Raw genomic sequence first — 8,869 nt, 5'->3', positions numbered from 1 at the left:
CACCCACACCTGGCCTGATTTTTTTTGTATTTTATTTAGAGATGGGGTCTTGCTATGTTGCCCAGGCAGGTCTCCCCGGAGTGCTAGGATGACAGGCGTGAGCCACCGCACCCGGCCTAATAAGAAAGTTTTAAGGAGAGAAGAAAATATGTACCAAAGCAGAAATTTTCTGGAACAAGGGAGCGCTAATCACTTGGCTGAGAATCATCAGACAGTGGGCTATATTAGAGTTAAAGGGGGAGGTAATCACTGTTGAATTAAACACCGACACCGGAAGGAAAAGAAACTTTTAGGGGTGATGTTGCAATAGTCTAGAATCAGGCAGTTTGCACAAGAGAAATATTATAATTTCTCCGTCCCTTAGGAACACAGCAGCAGGTCTGGAGAGGCAGGGGTTCGGGGAAGGGGACCTTATCCCAGGCCTGCTCAAACCTCTCCCTTGGGCGTTGCTGCTGGAAACGTAAAAGAGGACAGCTGCCGTGGAAGACAGTTTGGTCGTTCCGCAAAAAATCGAGCAAGGAATTACCGTCTATATATAGAAAAAATGAGCCGGGCATGGTGGCGCATGCCTGTAGTCCCAGCTACTCGGGAGGCTGAGGCAGGAGGATCGCTTGAGCCTCGGAGTTTGAGGCCAGCCTGGACAACCTCGCAAGACCCCATCTCTACAAAAAAGCAAAAAAGAAAAATGAGCCGGGCGTGGTGGCGCATGCCTGTAATCCCAGCGACTCGGGAGGCTGAGGCAGGAGGATGCCTTGAGCCCTGGAGTTTGAGGCCAGCCTGGACAACATAGCAAGACCCCATCTCTACAAAAAACCAAAAAAGAAAATGAGCCGGGCGTGGTGGCGCATGCCTGTAATCCCAGCAACTCAGGAGGCCGAGGCAGGAGGATCGCTTGAGCCCAGGAGTCTGAGGTTGCTGTGAGCAAGGGTGACGCCACGGCACTCACTCTAACCCTGGCCACAGAGTGAGACTCTGTCTCAAAAAAAAAAAACAAAAACAAAAAACAACAACAACAAAAAATAATGCGAATGTACTTATGGTAACTGGAATACATTTTTAAATGGTTAAAATGATCAATTCTAGGTTATTGACATTTTACCCCAATAAAAACAAACACAAATATAATATATTTGGCACATAAAAAAAAAACAAAAAATGAATGAATTTCTGATACATGATTCAGCATGAATGAATCTTAAAAACATTTGTAATGGACACACCTGGAGCTCTGACTTGAGGGGACAGGCGGTACATGGGCAACGTATGTAACCGGAACTTTTCTGTCCCCCATAATAAGCTGAAATAAAAAAAACAGATTTGGGCCGGGCGCGGTGGCTCACGCCTGTAATCCCAGCACTCTGGGAGGCCGAGGCGGGAGGATCGCTCGAGGTCAGGAGTTCGAGACCAGCCTGAGCAAGAGTGAGACCCCGGCTCTACTAAAAATAGAAAGAAATTATATGGACAAAATATATATATACAAAAAATTAGCCGGGCGTGGTGGCGCATGCCTGTCGTCCCAGCTACTCGGGAGGCCGAGGCAGGAGGATGGCTTGAGCCCAGGAGTTTGAGGTTGCTGTGAGCTAGGCTGACGCCACGGCACTCACTCTAGCCTGGGCAACAGAGCGAGACTCTGTCTCAAAAAAAAAAAAAAAAAACAGATTTGTAAGTGACATCTGCTAGACACAAGAGGACGAATGTTGTAGGATTCCGTTTATATTAAAACCCTACAATAGGCAAAGTCGTAGAGACAGATCAGAGATCGCCAGGCGCTGAGGCAGGAGAACGCGGAGTCATTGCTTAATGGGCACAGGCTTTCTGGTCGGGGCGGTGGTGGCAAAGTTTTGGAAATAGATCTTGGTGACGGTTGCACCATGGTGTAATGAACACCACTGCGTGGCAACCTGCAAAAATGGTGACGATGGCAAATTTTCTGGTGTATGCATTTGGCCACCCGAACTAAAAAGAAAAAAAAAAAAACAAGACAAACCAGCCCTTATAGTGGTTCTGTTTTTTTGCAGAAGTAAAACTCCACGGGGCTCCGTGGCTGGCAGGCAGGTCCCCTCCCCCTCCCTGGAGCTGGCTCTGTTCCCCTCCCCCGGAGCGACTTCCCGCTTGTCACCTGCACTGGCCCGGCTCCACGAAGCCTTCTCTGGTTCCCTGGTTCCCTGTCTCAGCGTCTGTCTCTGTCCTGTGAGTAACCCAGCACTCGAGCACCACCCACCACCCCACCCTGCCCCTCCCAGGCCTGGGCTCTGAGTCATCCGGGCTGGCCTGGGGACTTTGTGCTCACTGATCATACAGACCGAGAAAGAGGAAGACAGCCAGGGCCGGCCAACCGCCAGGCTTTGGGAGAACCTTGAGTGAACAGAGAAGGCCACTGGGTTTGGTGGCTCTGCCACCAGCTCCCAGGGTGGCCAGGACGGGCCGTTGCCTCCCCCCCCAACCGTGGACCTGCTTTCTCTTCTGTAAAATGACAGGTCGCCCTGGGATCTCCAAGGGTGTTTTCCATTCCGAGATTTTGTGACTCACGTTGGGTAGCTGACGACAGCAAGGTAGACGTCACCTTCTTCGAAGCAGAAAGTCTTCCCAGAATGTGCAATGGATGATTTTACTCTCACTGCGGTACCTGGCGCCATCTTGAAAGGTTGCTAGAGAGAAACATGGAAAAAAATCTTTAACCCACCAAAGTTATGTTTTGTTTTGTTTTTTTTTTTTTTGAGCCATGGCGTCAGCCTCGCTTCACAGAAACCTCAGACTCCTGGGCTGAAGCGATCCTCCTGCCTCAGCCTCCCGAGTAGCTGGGACTACAGGCATGCGCCACCACGCCCGGCTCATTTTTCTTTTTTGTAGAGATGGGGTCTTGCTATGTTGTCCAGGCTAGCCTCAAACTCCGGGGCTCAAGCCATCCTCCTGCCTCAGCCTCCCGAGTAGCTGTGACTACAGGCATGCGCCACCAGGCCCGGCTCATTTTTTTCTATATATTTTTAGCTGTCCATATAATTTCTTTCTATTTTTTTAGTAGAGACGGGGTCTCGCTTTTGCTCAGGCTGGTCTCGAACTCCTGACCTCGAGCGATCCTCCCGCCTCGGCCTCCCAGAGTGCTGGGGTGACAGGCGGGAGCCACCGCGCCCGGCCTGTAGTCTTTTTTAGATAGATACTTGTGAACCTTTGTGGGCAATAGCTAATAGTTCTACTATGTAAAATTTGCAAGAACTGGACGCAGTGCACAAAGTCTAGATAGAAAATGCAAAACTTAAAAGTTGTTTTATAAGGCTGACCAGGCTTATGAATAAATTTCTCCCAATTTCATCAAACTTTATGTAACACTACACTGGCTTTAGAATAAAAAGTAACTCCTAACCACATAAAAAGCTAGGTTTCCTTTTTTTGGAATTTATGACATTAGGGAGAAAAGACAGAACCGAAATTTGTATCGTGCTACAATTATAGCTTTGTCCAAATATACCCCTATATAGAGAAGGACTCAAACAAGGGGGAAAGGATGCTAAGATGATTGAGGGCTTTCTAATTTTTATTTCCTTTATTGTTGTATTGCAACTCAAGAACGTGGGGAGGGCCGGGCACGGCGGCTCACGCCTGTCATTTTAGCACTTTGGGAGGCCAAGGCGGGAGAGGGCCGGGCACGGCGGCTCACGCCTGTCATTTTAGCACTTTGGGAGGCCAAGGCGGGAGGATCGCTCGAGGTCAGGAGTTCGAGACCAGCCTGAGCAAGAGCGAGACCCCCGTCTGTACTGAAAAAATAGAAAGAAAGTATATGGACAGCTAAAAATATATATTAAAAAAATGAGCCGGGCGTGGTGGCGCATGCCTGTAGTCCCAGCTACTCGGGAGGCTGAGGCAGGAGGATCATTTCAGCTCAGGAGTTCAAGACCAGCCTGAGCAAGAGCGAGACCACCGTCTCAAAAAAAAAAAAAAAGAAAGAAAAAAAATTTAAAAAAAAAAAGAAAAAAATTTAAAAAAAGAAAAAAAATTAAAAAAAAAAGAAAAAAAAACTAAAAAAAAAAAGAAAAAATATTAAAAAAAGAAAAAAGAACGTGGGGAAAGAACTTTTCATTGGTGTTTTCCCAGTTCCTGGAAGCTGTGTCTTCTTTTTCCAATGGTGAAAATCCCCTCTGTGAAATACAAACGGATCTGTTTGTCCCTGAAACACATTAACTCGAGCTACTGACCTTTGGAAAGCAAATCACAGGCTATATTGAGAAAGAATTGTCATCGGGCGCTGCGAGAGTTATTTAGGACACAGCCTCTAGCCCCAGCCCAGGGCCGGCAGGGTCATTGGGACATGCTGACAGCTACTGTGTTCTGGGGACAGGGAGGAGGATCGCAGCGGGCTGGGACCTGGGAAGGCAGCCCCAGGACTTCCTCGCCAAGCGCTGCCAAGCCAGGGGCAGAGTATCCGCCCTCGAGTGGTTTCTGCCATGGCTAAACACGGATTGCAAATGGAATGTGATCCAAGCTGATCAACTCCCTGCGATTTTAAAAAGCAAAGTCAATCCCAGACTTGATAGGGTTCACATCAGCTACACCAACGCCTCTTGGGTGGGGAGAGGGGTTATGAGACTTGGGCTTCTTCTAATTCGGTTTATGGAATGTGAAGAAATATCAAGGAAGGTTTAAAAATTCTGGCCGGGCGCGGTGGCTCACGCCTGTCATCCCAGCACTCAGGGAGGCCGAGGTGGGAGGATCGCTCGAGGTCAGGAGTTCGAGACCAGCCTGAGCAAGAGCGAGACCCCCCCCCCCCCCGTCTCTACTAAAAATAGAAAGAAATTATCTGGACACCTAAAAATATATAGAAAAAATTAGCCGGGCGTGGTGGCGCATGCCTGTCGTCCCAGCTACTTGGGAGGCTGAGGCGGGAGGATGGCTTGAGACCTGGAGTTTGAGGCCAGCCTGGACAACATAGCAAGACCCCATCTCTACAAAAAAGAAAAAAAGAAAAATGAGCCGGGCGTGGTGGCGCATGCCTGTAGTCCCAGCTACTCGGAAGGCTGAGGCAGGAGGATGGCTTGAGCCCAGGAGTCTGAGGCTGCTGTGAGCGAGGCTGACGCCACGGCACTCTAGCCCGGGTGACAGAGCCAGACTCTGTCTAAAAAAAAAAAAAAAAAAATCCATCAACCTGGGCACAGCCGAATGTTTACTGTGCCTGAATGTGATGATTTCTATGCAAGGAAGCCCTACTGCGGTGGCATCCCAGATACTCCATTTTGGTTTATTGGACTTTCATTGGACTGGGTGGAGATGCCCTGAGCCCTTCCTATCCATTGTCACCAGCTCTGGGTGAGTCACTAATAGCTCTTCCGCCACACCACCGCTCCTGGAGGGCGGGCAGAGTCTGTAGATGGGCGCTTCTCCTCCTGCTCAGCAGTGGCAGGAAGCTGGCTCTTGGTAACCTTGAAGTTCTCTGTGTGACAGTAACACACTCAGAAAATCAGAATGATGCTCATTTCGTTACTTCAGAACTGAGGGCCTACAAGAAGCCGTCAGACTCCCAGTCCGGGGCCTTTTCAACTTTATCACATGAAAAGGCGTCGGCCTCGCTCACAGCAACCTCAGACTCCTGGGCTCAAGCGATCCTCCTGCCTCGGCCTCCCGAGTAGCTGGGACCACAGGTATGCGCCACCACGCCCGGCTCATTTTTCTTTTTTGTAGAGCTGGGGTCTTGCTATGTTGTCCAGGCTGGCCTCCAACTCCAGGTCTCAAGCCATCCTCCTGCTTCAGCCTCCTGAGTAGCTGGGACTACAGGCATGCGCCACCACGCCCGGCTCATTTTTTCCTATATGTATTTTTAGCTGTCCAGCTAATTTCTTTCTATTTTTAGTAGAGACAGGGGTCTCACTCTTGCTCAGGCTGGTCTCGAACTCCTGACCTCGAGCGATCCTCCCGCCTCGGCCTCCCAGAGTGTTGGAATGACAGGCGTGAGCCACCGCGCCCGGCCTGAAACAATTTCTTAGGTAGAAAAAGAATAAAGCTAGAGTTGCTCGGACCAGGGCTAGAATTTGGGTTCTGTCATTGGTTCCTTCAACTGGTTTACTGAGCACCTACTATACGCCAGGTACAGAGGATATCGCAGACGAGAAACTTACATGCTAAGAGGGGCAAAGAGGAGATGACAGAAAAACGAGTGTGATGGTTAGTTTTGTGCGTCAACTCAGCTAGACCTCAGCTGCCCAGATATTTGGTCAACCGTTACTCTGGGTGTTTGTGTGAGAGCTTTTGGAGAGATTAACATTTAAATCAGTGGAGTGAGGAGAGCAGATTGGGCCCTTCCTGATGTGGGTGGGGCTTCAGGCGATCGGTTTCAGAGGTGTATCATGATTGCCCACTAAACAGATAAGAAGTTTTCAGCTTCTGGAAAGGCAACTTAAACCCCAAGGAGATACCATTTGAATCCACTAGATTGGCAAAAAGTTTAATTATACCAAGTTGGAGAGACTGTGCGTGCGTGGTGGGAATACAGATTGGTAGAAACACTTGGGAGACAATTGGCATTATTTTTTAGGGTTGAATATTCTAGGCAATTCCTCTTCTTAATATATATTAAAGAAGCAACCCTGTAGATACCCATCAAAAGACAAACACAAGGCCCGGCGTGGTGGCTCACGCCTGTCATCCCAGCACTCAGGGAGGCCGAGGCGGGAGGATCGCTCGAGGTCAGGAGTTCGAGACCAGCCTGAGCAAGAACGAGACCCTGCCTCTACTAAAAATAGAAAGAAATTAGCTGGACAGCTAAAAATATATGGAAAAAAATGAGCCGGGTGTGGTGGCGCATGCCTGCCGTCCCAGCTACTCCCCCAGTCCCAGCTACTCCCACAGTCCCAGCTACTCGGGAGGCTGAGGCAGGAGGATCGCTTGAGCCCGAGAGTCTGAGGTTGCTGTGAGTGAGGCTGATGCCACGGCACTCTAGCCCGGGCCACAGAGCGAGACTCTGTGTCAAAAAACAAACAAACAAACAAACAAAAAAAAAACACCACACACTCAGGTTAGGCCCAGGACAGCCAGGGTCTTAGGTGGAACTTTCATCCTCCTTCTCTGGCTTCTGAAAAACCAGACATAAAAGAGGAAGAGTTGGTGCCACCTAGCGGGCAAGAGGAGGCATTTCAGGAGGGCTGGGGAAATTCTTACAACAAACGTTAGGTTTTTCTTTAGTTGGAAGAGAGGTGGTGGGGGTGAGAAGGTATCATAAAAATAATCTCTACTTTTTTTAATGAAATTTTTATTGAAATAATCGTAGATCCACATGCAGTTGTAAGAAATGATACACAGAGATCCTTTATACCCAATGGCAACATTTTGCAAAACTATTGTATAGAAATCAAGAGTCCAGAAATAAACTCGTGCACGTTGATGATCAACTGATTTTCAGCAAGGGTTAGAAAGAATAATAAATGGCGCTGGGAAAAACTAGTATCATAGGCAAGAGTGAAGTTGGACCGTTGGCTCACACCATATGCAAAAATTAATGCAAATGGATCAAAGACCTAAATGGAAGAGATCAAACTATAAAACTCTTAGAAGATCCCCAGGAAGCCACTGTCAAAAGATCAAAAAAGAAAAAAGGAAAAAAAATAAAAATAAAAATGAAAAATAAAAAAAAATGAAAAATTAAAACTCTTAGAAGAAAACAGAGGGGTAAATCTTCATGACCTTGGCTTAAGTAGTGATTCCCTCTGCCCAGCGTGGTGCCTGGAGCCTGGAATCCTACACCCTGGGAGGCCGAGGGGGGAGGATCCCTTGAGGTCAGGAGGTCAAGACCAGCATGAGTAAGAAGGAAACCCCGTCTCTACCAAAAACAGAAAAAATTACCTGTGCATGGTGGCGCGTGCCTATAGTGCCAGCTACTTGGGAGGCTGAGGCAGGAGGATCGCTTGAGCCCAGGAGGTTGAGGTTGCTGTGAGCGAGGCTGACGCCACGGCACTCGAGCCCGGGCAACAGAGTGAGATGCTGTCTAAAAAAAACAAAAAGAAAAAAGTAATGATTCCTTAGATATGACACCAAAAGCCTAAGCAATGAAAGAAAAAAAAATAGATCAATGGAACTTCATCAAAATTTAAAATCTTTGTGCTCTAAAAGACACTATTAAGAGAATGAAAAGAGGCCGGGCGAGGTGGCTCAGGCCTGTCATCCCAGCACTCTGGGAGGCCGAGGTGGGAGGATCGCTCGAGGTCAGGAGTTCGAGACCAGCCTGAGCAAGAGCGAGACCCCGTCTCTACTAAAAAATAGAAAGAAATTATCTGGTCAACTAAAATATATATGGAAAAAATTAGCCGGGCGTGGTGGCGCATGCCTGTAGTCCCAGCTACTCAGGAGGCTGAGGTAGTAGGATCGCTTAAGCCCAGGAGTTTGAGGTTGCTGTGAGCGAGGCTGACGCCACGGCACTCACTCTAGCCAGGGCAACAAAGCAAGACTCTGTCTCAAAAAAAAAAAAAAAAAAAAAAAACCAAACAAAAAAAAAAAACGAGAATGAAAAGACAACTCACAGAATGGGAGAACGTATTTGCAAATCATGTGTCCAATAAGGGTGTAGTATTCAGAATATATAAAGAACTCTTACAACTGTTTTTTTTTTGTTTTTTTTTTTGAGACAGAGTCTCGCTCTGTCGCCCAGGCTACAGTGCCGTGGCGTCAGCCTCGCTCACAGCAGCCTCAGACTCCTGGGCTCAGGCGATCCTCCTGCCTCAGCCTCCTGAGTAGCTGGGATGACAGGCATGCGCCACCACGCCCGGCTCATTTTTCTACATACATATTTTAGCTGTCCATATAATTTCTTTCTATTTTCAGTAGAGACGGGGGTCTCGCTCTCGCTCCGGCTGGTCTCGAACTCCTGACCTCGAGTGATCCTCCCGCCTCG

This window comes from Eulemur rufifrons, chromosome 22 (genome assembly GCF_041146395.1).
Source record: "Eulemur rufifrons isolate Redbay chromosome 22, OSU_ERuf_1, whole genome shotgun sequence".
Taxonomy (NCBI): Eukaryota; Metazoa; Chordata; class Mammalia; order Primates; family Lemuridae; genus Eulemur; species Eulemur rufifrons.
The sequence above is the reverse complement of the archived record's forward strand: the minus strand, read 5'-3'. Positions refer to the sequence as shown.